Consider the following 27,458-nt stretch of genomic DNA (forward strand, 5'->3'; position numbering starts at 1 on the left):
GAAATGTTGAGGATATTACATTAAAAGAGCACTATAGTCAAAATTAGGGATGTGGGGGGGCGGGGCCTGACTGCAGAGTGGAGCGGACGCATGTCGCTGCTGCTCCCGCATCTAAACTCACCTGACGCCAATTCTCGATGAACGGAGGCTGTAAACCGACATCTAGTTGCTCCCAAGTGATAGGGGACATCGAGACCGACATGATGATACCACGCAAGTGGATCTCTGTACCGGATCTGACCCACCCAGGATTACGGCCTACAAGCATGGCGGCGGTGGGGGAGACGGCCGCTCTCCCACGGCTGATACACACGGCAAGGCGAAGTTGGAACCCCCGTTCCCCCCCCCCCTATGGACCGGCGGGGGTTATCCCGGTCCCCACCAACGCGACACATATGGCTGCACGGACTGCACCTGCCCACTCAGGTTGGGGCTCCGGGCCCAGCAGTATGGCGGAAGCACCGTATTATATGGAACCTGTACACACGCAACCCACAAGCTTGGATTTGATATTCCAGCAATTTATGGAAAAGCTGGACCGACTCTTCGCACAACCCCCTATGACAAACGGAGGTACAGCACAGGGACCGGGGAAGCAGAGGCGGAACGGGCCTACTAAGGGCAAAACAAACCCTCTAGCGCCAATGTCGAGCACTGACCGCCCACCCGGGCCGAGGGTCACCAGGAGGCTAACTCCTCAGCATCGGCCACATCGCCGGAAGCCTCACCGCCGCTGTCGGCGACGGAACACCAGGGCTCTCCGAAGCGCCCCTGCAGGGAAAAACTTGGCCTCTAGTAGCACCCGAGTTTGTGGCGCCAAGATGCAGACCCCACACAGAGCCTGGGGCCAAGAGGAGGCCCGGCCGCCCTCGCAACTCTCCCGCATTCGACGAACTCTCAAAGTACCGACACCCACAATGAAAACACAGCTTCCCGCCGGCAGCAGACACGGATAGGGAGCCCCTTCAGGGCCTACTAGAGGACGTATTCCGAGGCATCAATCCGACCACTGTGCATGGCCCAACTGTCAAGCGCTCAGAGCCGGCATAGGCTGAACAAAACTGACTGACATTATGACTGCCTATAACCCTGCAGACCTAATTGCGGAGAAGCAACAAGTTTCCGTCGTGCAATATATTGTTTAACACTTCGTATACAGTATAGCGCTAGTATGTTTAAGCATTTTGTTTTGCTCTACTTCATTCTAACCTAGCTAAATTCAATCACTTGTCACTACCTTACACCTAGGAACCATTAAGCAGGCACTGCTAGTGCTAGCCTAAAAATGTATACTCTGCTATGTCGTTAACTAATGTTTTGATACATTTCAATATACATTTGTTTGCACCTTTATGTCCATCTAATCGACTACGGTAATCTGACGTTATTGGTTTACCTTGCTAGCTTGTGATACTAGACTGTGACAGCTGTACCTGCTCGTATCTATACGTTTAATGTTGATTGTGCCTAACATATACCCCAAACGTATGTCCTTAGCACAACATGGCAGCATAGCATGATGGGCAGCGATAGGGCTGTAGACTGACCTAAAGAGTAGTGAATATACCCCAACGACAATGACAGCACATGTGCTAGGCTAAGCAGACCGGGAAGTAACGGAAAAACAACCTTATACGACATAGCATGACAGAGAGGCACTAGACACATTGAATGAACCACGCTTGACTCCTTGACTCTCACTTTAGCCTGCTGATAATATGATACAGTTCATCGACGCACAAAAATAAAAAATGAGGCATTACTGCCCTGGAAATGTATATGACCACTGCTTGCAATGTTTTTTACCCTATTTTGTAAATCTCTTACGTATTTCCCGTTCTTTATTCTGTACCCCTCAAATATGCCTTAATAAAAGAAAGATTGACAAAAAATTAGGGATGTGCATGGGCAAAAAATTTGGTTCGGTATGGAAATTCGAGTAAGTAAAATAATTCGCCACTTCAGCATTCGGTTCGGAACTTCGGCAAGTCGGGACTTCGGCATTTCGGAACTTTGCAATATCCTAACCCTACCCCTACCCTTATTCCTGTCATCATTTACGTAATTTTCCCTGCCTCTCTTGTTTTGCCACTTTTCAGAAATCCGAAGCACTTTGGCACTTCCGAAATTTGGCACATCGGCAATTTAGTTTGGTTCGGCACTTTGGAATTTCGGCACTTCGGACCCTACCCCTACCCCTACCCCTGTCATCATTCACATAATTTTCCTTCCCTCTCTTGCTTTGCCACTTTTCAGAAATCCGAAGCACTTCGGCACTTCCGAAATTCGGCCGGTTTCACATTCGGAACGAAACGAATTGCACAAGTCTAGTAAAAATATAAAAGCAAGAAAGACAGGTCCCCTAGCCTTCTTTCTTGCTTTTATTAATTTCCCCTTGAAAAAAAATCAGTTTGAGTCCTTATTATAATAAAAAGTTTCCTCCATTCTAGCGCCGAGATCCTCAGCAGGCTAAGCCCCCTTTTTTGTCAAAATGACGATTCACCAGGGCTCAATCAGATGCTTCTCTCAGAGAAGTGTCATCGCCCTGTGGTGCGCATGCATGGATTTGCTCACACCAATTGCGTTCTTCAAAAAATTAATGCTGCTCTATGAATGATCACTGAGCGCTCTACCGTGCAGTGTGCGTTCGCAAGCTGAGCTGACTGACAGCTCAGTTCATTGTTTATGCCTGCCCCCCTCCTCCTGCAACCCTCCTCAGCCCAAAGTTTGTGTCTATATAGAAACCCTATATATAGAGATCTCTAACTCTCTGACTATCTCTTTGACTAACTCTCTCACTCTCACACTGTCTCTCTAACATATCACTCTCTCTAACTCACTCTTGCTTTCTAACTCTCTCTCACTCTTTCTTACTCTCTCTCACACTCTATAGCTCTTACACTCTCTGGTACACTATCTAACTCACTCTCTTTATAACTCACTTATTTTTTTAAAAAAGTTTACTTAATATTTGAAGTCCAGTAGATCTCTGGATCCTTCTACTCGGTCTCCATCCTCCTGTCTTCTGCCTTCAGCAGACTGTCAGCCAGAGCCGCTGTGTGTGCAGGAGATCCTTCTATCGGCTCTGATCACAGTCAGCCTCAGGGGTTACTAAAGGACACTGCAGGCGTGTTCACAGTGCCTGCAGTGTTCTGACACTACGTTTGAAGTCTTCAGCTAAACGTGAAGACGTCAAACGTGAGTACTGCACATCAGGCAGGACTTAACCGGGAAATCCCTCAAGTGGCCGTCTGAGTGACTGCCACTGGAGGTGTTCCCAGGCTCTGAGGTAAACACTTTATTTTCTCTGAAGATACACTGTTTACACGAAAAAGCCTGCAGGCATTTCTATACTCACCTGAACAACATCATTAAGCTTACATTGTTCAGGTGACTATAGTGTCCCTTTAAGCTATTAATGTTCATTGCTAGACATATGTACCCATGTCATCATCATCTATGATGTCTTCCGTGTTCTGTTTGAGAAATCAATCCTTTAAATACGTTTATGTGAATACTTGTTCTCTTTATGGATTTCAGCATTGACTCTGTTATGTCACGAGGGAGGCAGTGATGGTAACTATATTGGAAAGAAAAATCTTCCACTAAACACTTTCTAGAAATTGAAAATAATGGAAAATTCACAATTTTGTTTATAAAAAAAAAAATGGCTTTTCTGTCCCTTTAACAGACATAGACACCAATTTACGCTCATCTGTAGTTACATCTTCAATGTTAAAACACAGGATATCCATCGAGATGTCAATTTGTATATGCTCACTTCCAACACATCTACCTTAAGTTCAATATCTGTGCTCTCCTAGGACTTTACTCAATATACTGGAAGCATTTTATCATTTATTTATGGAAATAGTGCTTCCAAAATATACTTTTAATATCTTTGTAAACAACAAGCTCTCCTCTCAATAAATACAATTGTTGAGCTTTAGCTAGTATGGAATCTAACAGAAATTTTCCATTTTCTAAAAGCAAAATTCTAAAGTCAAGGTTGAAAACTGCATCAAGATGGACAGCACACACATTTCCTTTTGAGGTAATATAGGCAGCTAAAATGTGAAAAATATAAATGACTCTGTTCCTATGGTTTTGATAATAACAGTCTTTAGCCTTTTGGAAGAGCCCCAGGTTCCATTTAAGCAAACGAAAATCAATAGTAAAATGACTTCCAAAATCACCGAGAGTAGTGTATTGGTGTTTGTCACTGGAAAACCTCATAAAGAAATATTAAATATACACCATATAGAACAACTCCCATGAAGTAAAAGAAAGAACAAATGTCCATGTTTGTTTATTCCAACATTCTAAATATAATAAACAACTGTAGGAGAAGATTACTTGCAATCTTACACAGAAAATGTTATATATTGAGCTTTTGTACTGATTTCCATTTTATTAGGAAGAGCATTAAAAATGTAAAAAACATGAATAAAACATGAAGTGATTGTTCAGTCTGATTGCTATTTCCTAAGAAACTTAAAAAAAATAGAAAACATAATCCGCAGGAAAATCAGCAAAGGGAAACGCTCAACCTTTAACCCTTTCTCCATGCCAGAAGCCCTGAAATATTCTCCTCTTAAAGTAAAACTTAAACTGAAACTCACACATTTAAAATTACACATTTGAATGAAAAAATTAAATTTGCCTTCAACTTGTTTTAAGCTTTTTTTTTTAAATGAGATGCACAGTTTTCTTTTAAATTCACATTAACAATTTAGCAAATGGCCTCATAACAGGTCATTCAATGAAAACGGTCTATATTACATACAGGGCCGTCTTTAATTTGGATTGAAATGGGCAAGCATTTACTTGGGCCCCCCTGACTACATATAGATACGCACAAATACACTACCTGACAAACACACGCAGATACACACTGACCGCATATAGATACACACAAGAACATACAGATACACACAGACTACATATAGATACACTGACACACACAGATACAAACACTGGCATGCATGCAGATACAAAGGTACACACACTGACTTCATATAGATACACCGACACACACACTGACACACATACAGACACACAGATACACAACCTGACACACCTGCAGATATACAGATACAAACACTGACACATACAGATACAAACACAAATGGACAACATACAGATACAGAGACACATTCTGACAGACGTACTGACACAGACAGCCATACTGAAACACACATACACAAATACATACTGAGCCACACAGACACTGACGGACTCACACACACAGAAATACAGATACACTGACAGACATACCGGCACATATACACACAGACAGATGGACATACTGAAACACACATACACTGACAGACATATTGACAAACACAGACATACAGAACCACACGGACACTGACAGACTCACACATAGACATACAGACATTCTGGCACACATACACACAGACATACTGAAACACACATACAGACATACTGACACACTGACAGACTCACACACACACACACACACACACACACAGACATACTGACACACAGACATACTGACAGACTCTCTCTCACACACACACACACAGACATACTGACACACTGACAGACTCACACACACAGACATACTGACACACTGACAGACTCTCTCTCTCTCTCTCTCACACACACACACACACAGACATACTGATACACTGACAGACATACACACATACACTGACAGACATGCACACATACTGAACCACACAGACACTGACAGACTCACACACACAGACATACAGATACACTGACAGACATACTGGCACACTAACACATACACACATACATATATACTGACACTGACACACACACACACACACTCATGCAAAATTTGATAACCACCCTCCAGTTTCTTACCTTTTCCTGGAGGGTGGCTTCCCTGGGGTCCAGTGGGCTGGCTGGGGTGGCTGGGAGTTAAGCTCTCCCGGCCTGGCCCCCTCCGGAACAGCTTCTTCCTCCCGCGCGGCACCTGTTTCTGTGGGAGGAAGTGACGCGCGGCTGTCACTTCCTCCCAGTCGGCTGCCGAAAAGCAAGGACCTGGTTGCGCTGTTAAAGCGCCACAGCGCCCGACCGGGCCCCTGCTGACACAGGCCCACCGGGTGGCCCTAAGTGCATGGGCCACCCGATGGGCCCCCATAGTTTGCGGGCAGATGGCAAATGGAGCAGCTGTCTTGGGCCCCCAGCAGGGACAGGGCCCGGGGCAGCTGCCCCGTTTTCCCCGCGTTAAAGACGGCCCTGATTACATAGTTACATAGCTGAAAAGAGACATGCTGTCTATCAAGTTCAGCCTTTCTCACTTCTGTTTTTGAGGTTGATCCAAAAGAAGGCAAACAACCCAGTTACATGCTTTCTCTATGCTGCAAAAGAGAGAGATTATAAAAATGACTGACAAGTAAGATGATGGAGGCTCTTATCTGCAGGATAAAGAGGTGTGGATTTCTACATTTGATTTTATTATTCACACACAAATAAATAAGATCGAGGATAAGTTAAATATTGTTAAATAAAGGCATAAATAAACATATTAAAAACATGGGAAGTGACGGTTCTCCTTTAAACATTTGGAAGCTCAACAACATTTTTTAAATCTTTTGTGAGCATTAAAATGGCAAATTATTGATTTTTTTTTATTACAAAACTTAATGACATGGCTTGGCCAGATTTAATGTTCCCACTTAGTTGAACAGTCCATAATGGAAGCAGTTTGAAGAAGACTTGAATTTGCTTGCAATAACTATTATCCATTTCCGTGCTGGATTGCTGTACAACTAAACCAGACAAAGTCTACCTTTAGGTAGGACCGTAGGTATCCTAAACTATGTTTCCCATAAAGGTCACTTTGTTCAGGTAATGGCCTCTACTATGCTTAATAGCCAGCCAATGCTAAAAATTGAGGATGTCTACCTGATGTGGAGGAGGGGGAGCCCAGAGCAATTCAGTTCTGCAAATTTACCGGGTGCAAATACTGAGCAGTTCTCCCACGAGCTTTACCTCTATTCAGAGTTCTGCCGTGCATTACCATTGCAACGCTCTGATACCATCAGTGTTGGAGCTCACGAAAGAAGGCTCCTGCATCCGGCAGAGATCACTGGGCCATCAGGGATCAGTATTCCCCCTTCCTTGGCCAAAGGTATGCAAGAGGGAGGGAGAATGAACTTTAATTAATTTTGAGAATTAAATTTGAATTAATTCAATTAATAATTTAATTCATTTTGTGTTCATTATTAAAAAAAAAACATGAAATTGTGTGTATTATTAATATATGTATATTATGCTTATATATAATATTTAAACTTATCTACATGTGTATATGCATATTATGCCGAGAAATTCAATTAATACATAACATCTATGTAATAAAGGCATGCATTTTTTACAGGATCGAAAGTTTTGCATGACGAAGTGTGGCCACATAGGGTGCCTTAAGGCCTAAGGCCAGCCCTGTGTGCAGCATTTCAAAGGAAATCTCAGTACATACAGACTCCATGCCCATACCATATTCACTTCAAATCATTCTTGTGGTCATGGTGCTTTGGGTAACCTTTCATGTAACTGTCTCTGGACAGATAAATAATTCCCTAACAGTACAGTCCTGCTGGCCCTAACTCCAGGCATTAAAATAGACCTAAAAATACCAATGATTTAATCACTGCAAAAACTCATGGACACTATGCTATCCTAATTCTCCTTGACCTTTTTGCTGCTTTTTGCTCAGCAACATCTTCTTCTTATCCTCCGTAATCTTGGTCTACGAGATATTGCTCTCTTCTGGTGCTCTTCCTACCCCTCTCAGCGCTCATTTAGTGTTTCTTTCTCTGGCTGTGCCTCTTCTCCCCAACCCCACTCTGCTGGTGTTCCCCAAGTCTCTGTTTTTGGTCCAGTACAGTTCTCGATCTATACTGCCTCTCTTGGTAAACTCGGCTCCACAATAATTTCTACATGGATAAATGTAAATCTATCTGTCATCCTCCACTCTCGTCATCCCTTTTGACTTGTGTGTCTGAGCTGGATGGCTGCTCACTTCCTTAAACTGAACCTGTTCAAAACAGTACATCTGTTTTTTCCTTGCTGAAGTGCTGCTACTCACATTTCTGTTTCACCTCCAAATCAACAGCGCTACCATCAGCTCTAAATTGCAGGATTGTTGCTTAGCTGTTCTCTTTGATTCCAACCTCTCCTTCACCCCTCATGTCCAGTCAATCGCCAAATCCTGCCTCTTCCTTCTCAAAAACATAGTGCTCATCAGTGCAACCTACCTTTTGTGTTACTATAGCCCCAGGGCCGGCTTGTCCATAAGGCGGCACAGGTGGCCGCCTTAGGGCGCACCGGCTCTGGGGGTGCAAAATTCCAATGACTGGAAGGAGGGAAGTGCTCCCTCCTACCAGGCCACCTTCTGGATCCCTGGCGTGGCTGAATTGAAATCCGACTATCTGAGGCGGCGAGGGAGCTCTGATCTCTCTGCTCTGCTCCCTTTTATTGATGCCGGGAGCCGGAATATGACGTCGTATTCCAGCTCCCGTCATCAGTATACAGCCTGCGAGGGAGCAGAGCAGAGAGATCAGAGCTCCCTCACCACCTCGGATAGTTACATAGTTACATAGCTGAAAAGAGACTTGCGTCCATCAAGTTCAGCCTTCCTCACATTTGTTTTTTTGCTGTTGATCCAAAAGAAGGCAAAAAAAAACAGATTGAAGCACAATTTTGCAACAAGCTAGGAAAAACATTCCTTCTTGACCCCAGAATGGCAGTCAGATTTATCCTTGGATCAAGCAGTTATTACCCTACATTGAAAGATTATATCCTTGAATATTCTGTTTTTGCAAGTATGCATCTAGTAACTGTTTGAACATCTGTATGGACTCTGATAAAACCACTTCTTCAGGCAGAAAATTCCACATCCTGATTGTTCTTACAGTAAAAAAACCTTTCCTTTGCCTTAGACGAAATCTTCTTTCTTCCAGTCTAAACGCATGGCCTCGTGTCCTATGTAAAGTCCGGTTTGTGAATAGATTTCCACACAATGGTTTGTATTGCCCCTGAATATATTTGTATAATGTTATCATATCCCCTCTCAGGTGACGTTTTTCTAAACTAAATAGGTTTAAATTTGTTAACCTTTCTTCATAGCTGATATGTTCCATTCCTTTTATTAATTTTGTAGCCCGCCTCTGCACTTTTTCTAGTGCCATAATATCCTTCTTTAGAACAGGTGCCCAAAATTGCACAGCATATTCAATATGTGGTCTTACCAGTGATTTATAAAGAGGCAAAATGATATTCTCGGCCCGAGAATGAATGCCCTTTTTCATGCATGACAATACCTTACTGGCCTTGGCCACTGCTGATTGACATTACACATTGTTGCATAGTTTGTTGTCTATAACAATTCCCAAGTCCTTTTCATGTGTTGTTATCCCTAATTCACTTCCATTAAGGGTATACGTTGCTTGTGTATTCTTTATGCCGAAGTGCATAACTTTGCATTTTTCAACATAAAATTTCAACTGCCATTTGAGTGCCCAGTCCATCTAAATCCCTCTGCAGCAAAGTAATATCTTGCTCACATTGTATTAGTTTGTGTCAACTGTAAACACTGAAACATGACTTTCAATGCGGTCTTCAAGATCATTTATAAACATGTTAAATAGAAGGGGTCCCAGAACAGACCCCTGAGGGACACCACCTGCCACCTCTGTCCAGCTTGAAAATTTACCATTAACGACAACTCTTTCTACTCTGTTTTTAAGCCAGTGTTCTACCCAAGAACAGGCATTTTCATCTAGACCGATTTCCTTGAGTTTGAACACTAATTGTATGGTCATGGTGCTTTGATAGTCGTATTTTAATTCAGCCGCACGCCTCCCAGCAGCCCCACTGGACCTCCAATGAGAGACCCACGCCAACCCTCCAGGTAGGGAGGCTTGGTGGGAAATTTAAATAAAATGTATATTAATAATTAGTTTGTGTGTCTGTGAGTGTGTGTCTGTGAGTGAGTGTGTGTGTCTGTGAGTTTGTGTGTCTATGTGTGAGTGTCTGTGAGTGTGTGTGTGTGTCTGTCAGTGTATAGGTCGGTCAGTGTGCATGTGTGTGTGTCTGTCAATGAATGAGTGTGTCAGGTAAGTGAGTCTGGCTGTCAGAGAAGTCTGTGTGTTTGTCATTGGGTGTGTGTGTGTGACTGTCAGTGTGTATACATCACTGAGTGTAGTGTGGCCAAGCGGAGCGTACCGCGGTACAGGGAAAGGAGGGGGGAAGGGAAAGGAACACTGAGGGACAGGAAAAGGAGGAGGGAGGGGAGTGGAACAGTAAGGGTCAGGGAAGGGAGGGGACCACTAAGGGACAGGGAGAGGGGCTGAATGTGAAAGAAACACACAGGGGGGCTGGGGGAAAGAGACACACACAAAGGAGCTGAGAAGAGTAAAAGACACAAAGGGGCTGGGAGAGAAGGAGTCACACAAAGGGGCTGGGAGGAGTAAGACACACAAAATGTGGGAGGATGTAAGTCATACGAAGAGGAGAGATAGGAGACAAGGGGAAAAATAGGAGATACAATACACTAAAGGGAGTAAGATAACTAAAAGACGGGATAAAAAACACAAAAGGGGGGTTAAGATGTACACAGGTGAAGATGTTTTTCGGGGGGTGGAAAAATGCATCTTCGCCTATGTACCCAAAATATAAATAGAGGTGATTCCTGGGGTAGTGCTGCACACTGTGCAATACTGCCATTCCGTGTCTCCACCCTCTGCATACAGACAATGAACTTTCCTCATAGAGATGCATTGATTTAATTAATCTCTATGAGGAGATGCTGAATGGCCACGACTGTGTTTGACTTTTGTCTTAATTATTTGTCTTGGTTTATCGATTATAAATCGCTTCTAGGCACTATATAAATCATTGTAATTGTAATACCAAAGTTGTGTCCCTAAACACCTATCTGCACTGCCTCCTTCCTCCTAAAAGTAGTCCAGCTACTCTGGGTCAACAGCAATGGCTATATCATTCATCAGCCCAATTTATAAAACAAAACTAAAAAAAAAAAAGCCATGGGCAGGTAACTTTTATGGCTTTGTTATGATTGTGGTAGTAATAGTAATGCTTTTGTATTAAAACGCTTATCATCCTCTATTAGCCTCACAAGCAAAGCAGGCAATATGTTGTAGTTTAACAAAAACTGGAGGGAAAAACAGTTGAAGAGCCTGGTTTTATAGAATCTCCATCTAAATAGTAGAAGTTACAACTATTTCTGGGGTAAAGAAGGAATTGGGTCAAAAAGGAATTGGAAGTGCTTCAAACTGGGTTTTTTTGGATCAACAGCAAAAAACAAATGTGAGGAAGGCTGAACTTGATGGACGCAAGCTCTTTTCAGCTATGAAACTATGTAACTATGTAAATTGTCACAGGCTACCTGGTGGAAGTTTAGAATTTAGTGGTCCAATTATTTCCCTATAACTAGGGCAATGTGTACAGTGCAAATTATAATGATGTAATGTATACCCAATCCAGATCATCAAAAATTCTAGGAACTGAGCATGGTCACCAAAGTGAGAATTGTTGGGAGTTCATAGTGAATTTCAATTTTAAGGCCAATGTAGCAAAACTTGGAAGAAAAGTCTCCCAGTCAGCTGTGCTTACAGTTTGGCTACATTGGCCTTAAAGTGAAATTCACTTTGAATGTCTAATGATTCTCAATTTAGTAAAGAACCCGAATAGTCTTAAAAAAAAATTGTTTCAAACAACTAGTTTTTAATCACTACTACTCCATAGTTCTGACCAAAAAGCACTCCTAAATTGCTTTGAATTACTGACTATGTGTATTACTCACACAGTAAAACGATTTTAGACAGAGAGAGGGCTGTATTCAGACTGTGAAACAGCTTACCTAAATTGAGGGTAATTCATTCTATCAGGGAGAAAATGCCTGTGGCTGTAATTTGTAAAAAAACAAAAAGCCTGTAATGGATTGCTTGCATTAACACTACACATCTTGTATGGTTGTGAAATATAGTGTAACATTTTCACTGCCGTTCAGACCACTTTTGGCAGGCACAGGGGACATGCTAGGAAGTTCTAGTTTACAAAAGGGGTGGATTATTCCACTATAGAGGGAGAATTATTTCAATGTGACAGCTTGGGTTAATGTAGACAGGGTGATATTTGCAAAATACATTTTATTTCCTTTATTTATTTTTGACTGGAAATCAGAAGTTACAGATAATTGAAAAATATGTGACAATTATGTATTATGTTACATTCAAAATTTCACTTGTTGATATATTGGCATCTGATCAAACAAAGGAATATTGTATATCATTGTAACGGACCGTTTCAGCATATGAGGGGTTAAAATCCGTTTAGGCGATAATCCCCTTTTCTCAGAAAGGCACAGCTACTGCAGAACATCAAAACTCATGAACTAGATACAGGCGAATGCATCAAACTCCCGAACTGCATACCAGGGAATAAGATAGCACTCCAAGCTGGAACCTCACGAATAGCTGCTAGCAGATGAATAGGAAAAGCAGACATCAGCTTACACTCCTAGCAGTCAAATCTCCAACAGCATACAGTGAATCCCCCCAAGAACGAGACAAGGCTCCGTGTTGAAGGTCAAGCAGTGGTCTGAGGTGCTGGGCACCCAGCCTGGTTTTTATTACATGAGTACACATACAGGCCACACCCAGGGGGAGGCATAAAATAACCAATAACATAGATGTTACCTCCCACACATCCCCTCCCCTTAGTGTGACACTTAATCCCATTATGTGTACAGTTCAAAATATACTTTTACACAACTTTCATAACTTTAAAACCATACATCACATTCACATAAAAATACATATCCACAATCAATCCATTCAGGGGAACAACATATTAAAAAATGGCATGAATCAGACCAGGGGTTCAAAAGTTAATAAAAGTATCTTTTATTCCCCCTGGCTCAAACAGTAAAAGTAAAACATCCCCACAATGCATCCTGGCTTCCTCCCTTCTGCCCTGGAGATAATTGGAGAAGAAATCTAATTATCCAGGACTAGAGGCAGACTCCATTAACCACATGGTTACAAAACAACATAAAACTCTTTAAAATACATAAAGTCATATTTTATACATTAAACACAGACATTTAACATATCCCCAGATAGCTCAGGTCTGCGTGCACATTATTAGGTGAATGGCACGCAGACCACACAAATACAGTTTAATTGCCATGGAGCCAAAGTCTTTCCCATAGTCTTTCATTATATGAATAGGCTCCATGGCATAGCTATCTGGGGGGTATCACTGCTCACACAGGGCAAGTACCGAATGGCCCCACTGTATTTAAAGGGCCAGAATGAGTGACATGCACTCTGTTAGGGCCGAATACTGTTTGTAAAGGGCCCAATCTCCCAGGGCCATAGTCCAAAGGCAGCAGGCGGGCAAGCAGGCTCCTCCAATACAATGTGGCGAGATTGGTTTCGTCACAATCATGCATTTCAATATTTTACGTATCTAGTATAACTCAAAGCAGCACTGTCGAAAAATCTTCCCAGGGTTGCCAGGTTTTTTTTAAAGAAGGAAGTATGTTCCCAACTTCACAGATGAGCTTATCCATCAGCTAATTGTCTTTGATCTTGAGGTGAACCATCTTCAATAGGGCACCAGCTTTTAACCAGTATTGCGCTATAGCAGATTATTAAACAGGAAATCGCTTGGGATATATTAGAATTTAATATATAGAAAAAATAAAGATGGGGAGCAGTGTTACCAGCAACAAGAGATGTTTCTGATGAGAGCTTAGCAGACTTTCTACTCTGAAAGTTTTAGCAGCCTATTTTACACTGCAAATAAAAAGGCATTATTGCTAGACACCATTGCTGAAAACTCCAAGAAGAATAAATTCTCCCATTCATCTATTTACACAACATTGAAGACTCAGATATCAGGCTTCAGAGACCAAAGGTGGCGCCGGAAGGCAAATCACTGTTTAACTCTTTGGAGCAATATGGGTTCAAAGCTCAAAGAAAAAGGGGACATATTGGATCTCCTGAATGACATTAAAAAGTTGTTCTAGACAACATTGCATTTGCATTCAGCGATAAAACCTGCAAAAAAAGTTTTTTACTCACCACAAATCCAGCGCTGTGCAAAGCTCCCGGCGCTGTCCCATGCCTACACCCAATGTCAGTGGTGCTCGATTGTGGCCCAATCACAGGCTTTTCATATTTTTATTCAAAATAAAATAAAACAGACATATTTAGGCTAGGGAGACATGTGGGCTCAGAAAACTGGAGAGAGTGAGGGATGGAGACGCTCCATTTTATGCACAGAATTGAAATTAGGCAGTGGGAAAAAAAGTTCCATGCTGCCTAAATTACGTGTGCTGTGAGTGCAACTACAATCCGACACACATTTGCAGATTCCTACACAGCCCTCACCTTAAGAGTTAACACTCTACATGACACAGTTCACAAGTAAAAAACACTAAGGCCCATCTAAAATTGCTTAAGGACTGGATATAGATGGAGTGTTTCAAAGCATAACAGGGTAATCATAAGGTGCTGGTGGCACGGTCAATATACCTCTCCATTTTTAAGAGCTCACCAGCAGCTCACCTTTTTCAGGACGTATGTCACTTTACCCTGCAATGGAGATTCTCTCTGAGTCCAGTGACAAATGACTACTGGACTTGGGAATTATCTTTTGTTGGGGTACACCTAGTGGATAAAGATGGCATGTAACATCTCTTTCTGAATCTGCAGCACATTTGTAATCTTTGGGTATCTCACCACTTACTGCAGTGGCTAGACTGTCAGCAGAGTGGACAATATCCCAAATCTTGTCCCCCCAGAGATCAGAGGACATGGACTGATGGGATTTTCAAGACTTACTTTTATTGAAAGGGGTTTAGTTTTGGGTTTGACTTTATTTTTTTACTTTATTTTTTCCATATAGTTTTGACACTTTTACAGCTTTATTGTTATGTTTGTTGTGCTTCATTAGGCTTCCTATAATGCCTTTCGTATCCCTCTTCCCCCCTGACCACGCTATAATTCACTGGTAAGTGATCACACATTAGGAGGGCTTTAAAGGGTGTCACCTACCATTTACCAAGTGTGGTGAGGCTTATCTTCATCCGACTTGGTTGTTATTTCTGTGCCTTAATGCATGGGCGTACTGGGCTTTTCTTGGCCTCCGTACATTACTATTCACATCTGAGATTTTGTCAGCTGGCTCTATTTTATATGTTTATGTAGCTTCTGTGTCTACTCTTGTTAATATTACTAAAATGAAGACTCATTTTTGTGGTTGTATGATTTATGTCTGATACCTTGTTGACTTATTCATGCTGATTATACATGCTGTAATTTTTCTTGCCCACAAGAATTTAAAAACAAACATGATGGAGATGGTGTGAGATGAAGTATTTTAAATGCAATGAATATTACAACAATATATTCACCATAACAAATGCAGTAGTTTTTCCATTGTAGTCTTTTTAATGCTAAGAAATTGTCCATAATAACCAGCCAGTTAAATGTCAATGCATTTTCTTCTCAATATTTGGCACATAAGCTCCAGCCTTTCCCAATTTACTCATATGAGGCAGTCTAGTTTCCCCATTGAGTGGAGCGCTATAATGAATATAGATATAAATAATGAGGGGGTATACTCACCCTTCCAACATAGTGATACAATGTGTCCAAATGTACATACAAAGTAAAACAACAAAAAAAGAGAATATAGTGCAGATGGTTTACAAAAATAAAAAATGAATAATAGTAGCAATTGGTTGAAACCACTCATGTGGGTTGGAGCATATAAGCTATTGGCTCCGTAAGTGACTCCTTTTTGCTCTTGAGGCAGCAACACACCCCTTTATCCCAAACGATGTTCTCCCGAAGATATGGAACAAGCAGAGAGAAAAAATGTCATAGGTGGTATTGTACAAATAGTGTATACAATATAGTGAGATAGTAATGATTATGCTCACCTTAGACAGAGCCTTGAATTCCTGGCTCTGAGGTTTGTTGGCAATATGCTAATTTATTGGGATAGCATTCCCCACATAGTGTCCCTGGAGGCTAGAAAGGACTATATGGACTAATGTAAAAAAATAACGATTTATTGTAGAGATAAAAAATAATACTAAAAACAATACTTAGACTTCTCAAAAGCATATAAGCAAAATGATAGAAAGTCCAAGTATAAAAGTCCAAACTCGGGGCGGGGCAAGACCGCGGAGCTGAGCGGACGCACACAGCAAAAGCTCCTGAGCTGACCGACAATTAAAGCGGATTATGACAAAACCAACACACAAATCGGGCTCCTGGAAGCTGGTATCGAACAGAGGAAACCGAGACTTACACATGGACACCTCACACGCTGAAAACCCGCTCGGCACCATCACGTGGCCTACTCACGCGGGCGGCACTGGAGAGACGGCCGCTCTGCCGCCGTTTGCATACCCGGCTGACTCACTACTGAACCCACGTTCCCCCCCCCTATGTACCAGCAGGGGTCATCCCGGTCTGCACTAAGCGAGGCCACAGGAGCTCACAAGCCTCCGCTACACGCAACCAACAGCCAAGATGGCGGCTGCGGATCAAGCTCCAGGGCCTAAACCCACCCAACCCCTACAAGCGCCATATGCCCACGAGGACCGCATAACAGCAGCCTTCGACTGCTTTTGGGCACGTCTAGGGACCATACTGGCATGGACCCAAGCGGCAACCCGACGGCCCGGCACCCCTCCGACTCATGAACCAGCTCCAACACGCATGAAGAAGCTGTCCACCGGGCTAGCACAGCAGAGAAAAGGGGGGCTGCGGCACAACGCAAGACCCGCAAATCACTCACCAGACACCGCCTTCTGAGGTCCCGGCACACTGAGAATTTCCACCCATGGTCCACTGCAGCCCAAGCTACGGAGTCACACTTGGAGGGCCGGTGCTCGGCCCCCTACTGGCGGAACCGGGATGGATACTCAGCGAGTTCGCTGCCTTAGACACTGCAGTGCCGCCACCAGCGCCCGGGAGAGATCTGACCCTACATCGAGACGAACGGCACAGATACTAGACCACAACTCAGCACGGGAAGCAAGGAGGCAGTCAAACCATAGAAAAAGCTCTCTCACCACACGAGGTGCTCCTGGAAAAATGGTAAACGGCGGCGAAGCCTCTACAGCCCTATCACCGAGAAGCGGAGCCGGGGTTTTGCTGGGTTGGGACTATGGTATTGGCTGATGCCATGGCTGTGGACACTGAGCCCAATTGTTGCCTACACAAACACAAGGCTTGCTCCCCGGGAGGGTAATATATATGCTTAGCAACCTCTCTTCTGATGTCGATGCTATGGTTATTACGTATTTGGTTATTATAGTTATTACATATTTTAGTTTTGTCACCACTGTAATCTAGCAACTGTCAATCTAGCTTGAGCTCCAGCCTAGCACAACCAGCAAACATGTACCGCCTGTTTAGTCAGACAAGAGCCAGGCTTAACCAACACACTAGATTGCCTAACATGTCTTCTAATGTATAGATTAGTCTTTACTATGCCTGTACATGCCTTGTCTCTCATCTCTATTACTCCTCTGAATAAGCTTTCCTGATATACTCTATGTACTAACTTATTTAAACAAAACGAGACACCAACCTGTTGAACTATGGCTCACCTTAACTTCTAAACTGTGCCTGAACAATGTTTGCAGCTACGTTGAATCTTTGTTAAAAACAACACCTATTTCACCTGTATACCCACAGTACTGGGGATAGTAATAGACACACCTGATAGAGCTTGTTTGAATACTTACCTTACTGTACTGTTGAAGCTTCACTGAACCAACTTGTTTATATTATATGAAAATGTGCTAGATAATCTAATACCCCGCATGTTCAGCGAGGAGAAATGCTTGAGGACTGCTCTTGGGGCACCCCAAGCCTGCATGTAACGTACATTTGCACTGCAAATAAATGATTTTTTTTTTTTTTTTAAAGTCCAAACTCCAGCTAAACGCGTTTCACTCTTGTATGAGCTTCCTCAGTAGCTGTGAAGTAGCCTCAGGAATGTTCCACTTTATAAGTGTTCTAAAGTTAATTCGGATCCTCCCTTTGGGGTCACATGATGTGTAATTATCCAATCATAAGGTCAGAGTCTCTTTCAAATTTCTTATACTGATCACCTGTGGTAAAAAAAAAGCTTTCATTGGCTGAATTGCCTGTCAATCAATTAAAAAACTTGATTAGAACAAATTCTATTGTTGGTTGGGTGGGGCTGTCATGCATAGCACCCATTCAGGCCAGTGGCTGGCGGAAGTGACATCACTTCCGCCCTCCAACATCTTCCCGAATGTCATTATTAATAAAAAAAAACAAAAAAAAAACAGAATGAATATTAACAATATATAGATTTTATTATGCAAGGGATTCTTTTAATTTTAACCAGCAATTACTTCTGGTACGATGGACATTTTTATTTACAGGCCTGTGGAACGGTGATGGGAACGAAGTTCGCGCCCAGCAATGCCAATCTTTTTATGGCATATTGGGAGCTCCAGTTTATCCATCATGGGGTGGGCTGGGCGACGGGCGCCGTTACATAGATGACCTGTTTTTTATCTGGGAAGGTACAGAAGAATCACTAACCGACTTCATTAATACATTGAACAATAATGATTGGGGCATAGCCCTTACTACGGATTTTAACAAAACAAGAGTGAACTTTTTAGATCTTGACATTTTTATTGAAGATTATAAAATCAAAACTAGCACTCATTTTAAAAAAGTAGATGTGAATAGTTTTATTCACACCACGAGCTGTCATTTTACACCTTGGCTTAAGGGAATCCCCAAATCCCAAGTTATCCGGATAAAAAGAAACTGCACTGAGGAGACTAAATTTATTAAACAGTCGCATAAATTAGAAGGTAAAATGTTGGGAAAAGGATATAAACAAGATGATCTAACCAAAGATCTCAATCAAGTAATGGCAATTAAGAGAGAAACCCTATTAACAGATAAAGGGATTAATGAGAATAAAGAAAGATTTAATGATAGTGACAACATACCTATTTTCTGTAATTACAGTCATGGTAACCGTCATTTAAAAAAACAATTATTAATAGACACTGGTCAATCCTAAAGGAAGACCCAGTCCTGTCCACCATTCTACCAGACAAACCCAAGGTGGTCTTTAGAGGGGCACCTAACATGAAAAAATTACTAGTAAGGAACCACATCAGAAAACCATGCAGCATAAAGCCAATTGATACTAGGAAAGGTTTCTTTGGTTGTGGAATATGTTTGGCGTGCAGGAACACTGGAAGCAAAAAAAGACATATAGGGAAATTCAAAAGTACTAAAGAAAATGAAGAGTTCAACATAAACAATCTCATCACTTGCCATTAAACCAATGTAGTGTACCTGTTGGAATGTCCATGCGGCCTCAAGTATGTGGGCCGCACAAAACGTAACTTGCATATTAGAATAGAAGAGCATATAAGGAACATTAAGAAGGGATATGAAGGACACAGTGTATCCAATCATTTCAAGATTACACACAGCAGCAATCCTCAGGGGCTCATATTTATGGGCATACACAAAACTTTAGGAAATTGGAGAGGCGGTGATTTTAATAAAATTTTAGCTCAAAATGAAATGAGGTGGATTTTTAGCCTTGGGACTTTACAACCCAAAGGTTTAAATATAGATTTCGAACTCTATCATTTCCTTTAATTATCCTCAACATATATTTAACATTATCATATTATATCTGTACCATCTGCAATATTATATTTGTACCATCGGAAAAATTTTTATGCTATTTGGTTTTATGTCCTTTTATAAAATGTTTTTTTATAAAAAAGTCTTTAATTCCAATGGGAGGAGTTTGTCTTGATTGCACTTCCTCATCCAGTAAGTTTTTAAATCGACCCCCATTTTGGTAATCCCTTTTATTCTATATTTGAGGGATACCTCTCTGTTATTGTACCCAGGCCCGGACTGGCCATCGGGCACACCGGGCAAATGCCCGGTGGGCCGCGGTGGCCAGGGGCCGAGGCCGGCAGGGGAAGGTCCCATGATCTCCCCTGCCGGTCTATGCAGGGCCGGCACTATCCGAGCGCCGGCCCCGCTGTGTGCCATGGCGGGCCGGTGAGGAGATCAGAGATCTCCCTCACCGGCCCACTTGAATAGACCTGCGGCTGGGGAGGGAGGGAGAGGACCCGGCGGAGCTCTATCTTGCAGCTCCGCCGGGTTCCTCTCGCGAGATCGGGAGCGTTGCTATGGCAACGACCGGATCTCGCGAGAGTGAACTCTAGCCCTCAGGCTAGAGTTCACTCACCACTGGACCACCAGGGATGGTGTCGGAGTGCCGGTCCCCCCCCTCCCAGGTACCACCATGCCTGTCCCCCCCTCCCCGGCTAAAGGTAAGAAGGGAGGGGGGGATTTAATGCCTTCTTAGTTTTATAATTTGTTTTTTTACCCCCCCCCCCTTAGTTTTTTTATTTCTTTATTTACCCCCCTAGTTTTTTTATTTGGTTATTTACCCCCCTTAGTTTCTTATTTGTTTATTTACCCCCCCCCCCTTAGTTTTATTATTTGTTTATTTACCCCCCCCCTTAGTTTTATTATTTGTTTATTTACCCCCCCTTAGTTTTATTTGTTTAGTTACCCCCTTAGTTTTTTTATTTGTTTATTTACACACACAACATTTACACACAGCACTCTCACACACATCACACTCAGCACTCTCACACACATCACACTCAGCACTCTCACACACATCACACTCAGCACTCTCACACACATCACACTCAGCACTCTCACACACATCACACTCAGCCCTCTCACACACAGCGCACTCTCACACATCACACATCATACACAGCACTATCACACTCAGCACTCACACACATCACACACAACACTCTCACACTCAGCACTCACACACATCACACACAACACTCTCACACATCACACACAACACACAACGCACCCACACACAGCACTCTCACACACAGCACCCTCACACACAGCACCCTCACACACAGCACATACACACATAACCCCCCCCTGATACACTGCATCACACACATACACAATACTTCCAAACATATTTATATAATATAGCACCCCTCACACACATACTGCACCCCTAAACACATTACATTCCAGACACACACTACATCCTTTACCCAGCTCTGGATCAGCTACACACATACACACACTAGATCCCTATATACACTCTGAATCCGTTATATACGCACACCCACTAGATCTCCTATACACATTCTGGGTCCTTCAAACACACACTAGACTCCTATACATATATATATATATATATATATATATATATATATATATACACACACACACACACACCAGATTCCTTGTAAGCAAACACATATTACACCCCTAAACACACACTCTCTACAAACATCACCTATACACACACACACTATAGCCTGTATGCACACACTTGCTACATTCCCCTATACACACATTCTCTACAGTCCCTAGCCACATATGCATTACATTACACCACAAACACAACACGACTAAAACCGACCCTATTACACAATACCACACCACAATCAGCTCACTCTACACACACGTAATACCACAAGCAGGCTCCAAACACATGCACAATACTCTTTCCTGGCATTTTTGTCTCCTGGTATCCATTTATAGAGACACCAGAGACAAGTTGCAAGGAAACACCGTGCAAGCATGTTATTAAAATTTCTTGCACTGTGCAGAACAAATACAGGGCTTTTTTTCTCATGCTAGAGCTCTTTAGAAGAGCTCTGCGCATGGTCTGCCCTGGAAGAGCATTGAACCAACATGCTCACTTTGAGTGGGGGCGTGTTTGTCATTGGTGATGACAAAACACACACCCTCTCTGCCCCGCCCCCTTCTTAGTGGGCTGCTGTGATTAAAAAATGCCCGGGCCGAATTTTCTTCCCAGTCCGGCCCTGATTGTACCTATTTATTTATTTCACTTTCTTAACCCCTTCAGGACAGAGTCAATAGTACACGTTCTGATCAAAACAAAACGTAAACAAAAACTGGAATTTGCGCTATATGTCTGTTCACCCGTAGTTCCCCTCTTTCATATTAAATGCACCCACACTTATTATATATCATTTTGTTCAGGAGAAACAGGGCTTTCATTTCATATAAAATATTTGTATATGAAACAATTTATTATGAATAAAATTAAAAAAAAAAAACTGTGAGAAATTTTATTTTTTTTATTAATTTGTAGTTCCGCCTCACATTTTAGCTGTAAATGTCATAATACTGTTAGGTTTTACTGCAACAAAATGCACATATTTGTAATCAGCGATGTCTCACGAGTACAACAGTACGTAAGTTAAAGGGTCAAATATAGAACGTTCGATTTTCAAATTGAAATTTGCCAGATTAGTAATGTTACCTTTGAGACGGTGTGGTAGCCCAGGAATGAGAATTACCCCCATAATGGCATACCATTTGAAAAAGTAGACAACCCAAGGTATTGAACGTGGGGTATGTTTAGTTTTTTTTAGTAGCCACTTAGTCACAAACACTGGCCAAAGTTAGCGTTCATATTTGTTTTTGTGTGAAAAAAGCAAAAAACGAATATTTGGCCAGTGTTTGTGACTAAGTGGCTACTAAAAATGACTGGACATACCCCATTTGCAATACCTTGGGTTGTCTACTTTTGCAAATGGTATGCCATCATGGGGGTAATTCTTATTCCTGGGCTACCATACGGTCTCAAAGGCAACATAACTAATCTGGCAAATTTCAATGTCAAAAAAATGAAATGCAAGCCTTATATGTGACTCTCTAACTTTCCAAAACACCATAAAACCTGTACATGGGGGGTACTGTTATTCTCGGGAGATTTCACTAAACACAAATATTAGTGTTTTAAAACAGTAAAACATATTACAACAATAATATAGTCCATAAAAGTGCCGTTTGTTTGTAAAAAATGCAAAAAACTTCACTTTTACTTAAAATATCATCGTTGTAATACAATTTACCAGTTTTAAACACTAATATTTGAGTTCAGCGAAGTCTCCCGAGTAAAACTGTACCCCCTATGTACAGGTTTTATGGTGTCTTGGAGAGTTACAGGGTCTAATATAGTGCTTGCGAATTAAATTCTCTGCACTTTCTCCCTGTGTTGTCAGGCATGTCAATCAAATTTTAATTAATCAAATGACATAATTATGTTAAAAAATTACTTAAATATACACGTAGAATTTTAATATATATGCATTTATTGGTATATAAATTCTACGTGTATACTAATGTAATCTTTTATGTAATTATATGTATTTATCTCTATATATATATATATTTGCGGTTATTTGTATTTTATATATAGATAGATATATATATAGAATGTCATTCTAAGTGTATTCTGTTTCCAATATATATATTAATAACAAAATACAGTTAGAATTAAATTACATATGAATATATAATTTATTTTATATTTTGTTTCAATATTTTATTTATTTATTTAATTTTATGTATTTATTATTGTAATTATGCGTATATATATATATAATATATATATGTAGATCTATTATATATATAATATATATACATATTATATATATGTAACGTCATTCTAAGTGTATTTTAATATTAATATATATACTAATATTAAAATACATTACGTATGACGTTACATATATATAATATGTATATATATTATATATATAATATATATACATATTATATATATATAAAAAGGCATTTAATTTATTTTAGAACATTTTAATATTTTTTTTTTTTTACACTACCTACCAGCAGGGGGACTGTCTAATATTTTAGACAGTCCCCCTGCTGGCAGATCCATAGCCAGCTATAGGGGGCCATGTGATCGCTCTTTGAGAGTGATCACATGGCCCCTGGGGGCCTCATTTGCCGGAGGGGGGCTGCCTGGGCTCTCAGACAGCCCCCCAGAAGAGGATCGCGGCGGAGGTGAGTACACCTCTGCTCCTGGGGCTGCAAGCCGTTACGGCGTTCTATGCCGCCGCAACGGCTTTAAAGCCCTTTAAAGCCGCGACGGCATAGAACGCCGTAACGGCGTTAAGGGGTTAATATTCATTCCGTTGTTTTTTTGTTTTTTTATTTATTAATAATGACATTCGGGAAGATGTTGGAGGGTGGCAGTGATGTCACTTCGCCAACCACTGCCCTGAATGGATGCTATGCATGACAGCCCCATCCAACCACCAATAGAATTTGTTCTAATCAAGTTTTTTAATTGATTGACAGGCAATTCAGCCAATGTAAGCTTTTTTACCACAGGTGATCAGTATAAGAAATTTGAAAGAGACTCTGACCTTATGATTGGATAATTACACATCCTGTGACCCCAAAGGGAGGATCCAAATTAACTTTAGAACACTTATAAAGTGGAAGATTCCTGAGGCTACTTCACAGCTACTGAGGAAGCTCATACAAGAGTGAAACGCGTGTAGCTGGAGTTTGGACTTTTATACTTGGACTTTCTATCATTTTGCTTATATGCTTTTGAGAAGTCTAAGTATTGTTTTTAGTATTATTTTTTATCTCTACAATAAATCGTTATTTTTTTTTTATATTAGTCCATATAGTCATTTCTAGTCTCCAGGAACACTATGTGGGGAATGCTATCCCAATAAATTAGCATATTGCCAACAAGCCTCAGAGCCAGGAATTCAAGGCTCTGTCTAAGGTGAGCATAATCATTACTATCTCACTATATTGTATACACTATTTGTACAATACCACCTATGACATTTTTTTCTCTCTGCTTGTTCAATAGCTTCGGGAGAACATCGTTTGGGATAACGGGGTGTGTTGCTGCCTCAAGAGCAAAAAGGAGTCACTTACGGAGCCAATAGCTTATATGCTCCAACCCACGTGAGTGGTTTCAACCAATTGCTACTATTATTCATTTTTTATTTTTGCAAACCATCTGCACTATATTCTCTTTTGTTGTTGTTTTACTTTGTATGTACATTTGGACACATTGTATCACTACGTTGGAGGGGTGAGTATACCCCCTCATTATTTATATCTATATTCATTATAGCGCTCCACTCGCTGGTATATTGTTTATACCTTTCTTTTTCTTGTATTTTGCACTTTATTGTGGATTAAGGTATTCCACTTTTTGTGTTGAGCTGCTTTTATTCAGGCACTTTAGTATATCACTCACTATCTCAGTAAGGGATAGTTATTGTTTTATCTGTGTAGTTTCCCCATTGAGTTGTCAGTACTGTGACAAAGTGAGTACACCAATGCCATTCAATTCAGTCTTTAACTTGCAGTAACTGAACGTGATTGCAACTTCGCTTAGCATGAGCTGAACATATCATAAACAGTAGATGTGTGGTAATTAAAAGCTGAATTCAACGAATGGGACTAAAAGAGTTGTAATATAAAATAAATGCAATTAGAGATCTAAACTTTATTTTGCTTTGAATTAATCAAAAATTCACTGCTAAGTGAATAAACCTCTCCAGAATTTCCAAAGAATCCATTGCACATCAAGTCAGACTGATATTATAAAATGTAGTGTTCACTTGCAATTTACACATCAGGAACTTCTTCGTTTGCGGAGTATTCCATTAAACATGCAAGAGGAGCATATGGTACTTTAAAAGCCATTGTGGTGTGTTAAGATGTAAGACAAGATGTACGTTATATTGACAGAGGGAATTAATGCCAGGGTTAAGGCTGTGCAGTCAATCAGTGTGATTTCAGAGACAACATATCTAAAGGAGGCATCTCAGCTTACCAGACTGCAGGTAATCCAGTGGTTAGTTACGGTACATGCAGATGTCATCAGTGAATGTCCTCAGAAAATTTTCAAAGGGATGGCAAAGTCATAATGTGTATAGGCATTGCCACTCTCAGGCCCCTTTTAAATCAAAGTAAAAGCAAATTCCAAGGGGGCAGTGGCTCCCTCTTGTCTTGTGCTGCGGACACCCATGGTTGTCAAAGTGAGACACACAACTCTCCCCGGCTCGAGGGGATTAAAAGAGACAGTCCTACTGTAGACCATAAAAAGTAATAATAATATAATCAATATTAAGGAGCAGCTGGACACTGAGGGATGTCATTCTTAAATGCACACATTGCTCCTTAATAGTAGAGGTTAACACAGTGAGGGAGTTTAAGCATGGGCATAAGGCTATCCTAGATTTAAGATAAGTCCAGGGACTAATGAAAATGTTTAGAAAATGTGGCAGACTAGATTTGCCAAACGGTACTTATCTGCTGTCACATTCTATGTTTCTATGTTAACAAATGCTTGCTCTAAATGTGTGAATATGGCGAATTAACAACCAAATTGCAAAATGTTTGCCAATATAAACTGGGAAAATTCTCCAACTCAAAATGTTTTATTTTCCAAATTTGGCTACAAATAATTTTGCCATTCACCCCAATCATTTTTTCAGATCAGTTGCCAGTTCTATACAACTCACTGTTTAGATAATAAACCATAACAAACATACAACATATATTGAAATATTATATATACCCTAGCCAGTGAGTTGCAATAATAATGCACATTAATTAGTCCTCAGTAGATGAACACACACATGTCTTTCAGAAGATTCCAAGTTAAACACAGTTGTTATACAGGATATACGCGTATGTATGTAACAGTATAAAGTCTGGTCCAAAAGTAAATATATATCTAACTTTGCATTATAAGTTCTAAATTATTTTACCTGCCTCCACTATTCTTCCCAACAACCACACTGATATTTATATGCCTGAAATGTAACTGTCACTTTGCAATCTGTAGTGATGAATTCCATTGATTCAACTGTATGCCTACTTTTGGGCACACTGTATATATAAATTGATACAATCACACAATCATGAACATATCAAAATGCAGGGTTTTTTGTTTGTGTTTTTATCAAGTTTCTCATATAACAAGTAATGCAAAATCAGAACATGCTTTTAACTCCTCTGTGTTGCTGATACTACAGCTTTTTTCTGCTTTAATTAATCTATCTAATACATCATGACGATGTTACTCACCTTTTCTCTGTTGCTGTCCTCAGTGCTGGCTTCTCCGCACACGGTCTGCACATGTAACTCAGTGAAGTCTTAGATCACCTGCACGCAAGAGTTTGCAAGCTTTGAACTCTCTGTGGCCAACTTCCAACCCGTATTCACACGTTGATTTAAGCTGGTTCTGCACTCTTTGTGTGCTGCACCCCACACACTATGCTCTGTCTCACTGGTGCTCAGACAGTGCAGCACAGCTGAGCACGAGGCAGGACAGGAGGGAGGGACTGAGAGGAGGAGCCATTTCATCCTCTACCTGAGTTAGCTGCTTTAACCAGAATTGCAGTGCTCTAGTCTTCCGAGACTTCACCTCTAGGGTACTACGGTATATTCCTAGGAAAAATCATTGGGGTGTCTAAAGTCTAGGACAGTGTTAAGGAAACTGGAACAGAA

The 27,458-nt window shown here is 41.1% G+C and overlaps 1 protein-coding gene across 1 annotated transcript in view; it reads right to left on the reverse strand.

Moving 5' to 3' along the window:
• The window catches only part of ZNF385C (zinc finger protein 385C), an 845,536-nt gene extending 818,386 nt beyond the window's left edge, over window positions 1–27,150 (reverse strand). Inside the window, exon 1 of the mRNA XM_063458900.1 lies at window positions 27,036–27,150. The gene's annotated coding sequence lies outside the window, so the exon portion shown is untranslated. The remainder of the gene's footprint in view (window positions 1–27,035) is intronic.
• Between the last annotated feature and the right edge of the window lie 308 nt (window positions 27,151–27,458).

This window comes from Pelobates fuscus, chromosome 6 (assembly GCF_036172605.1).
Source record: "Pelobates fuscus isolate aPelFus1 chromosome 6, aPelFus1.pri, whole genome shotgun sequence".
Lineage (NCBI taxonomy): Eukaryota > Metazoa > Chordata > Amphibia > Anura > Pelobatidae > Pelobates > Pelobates fuscus.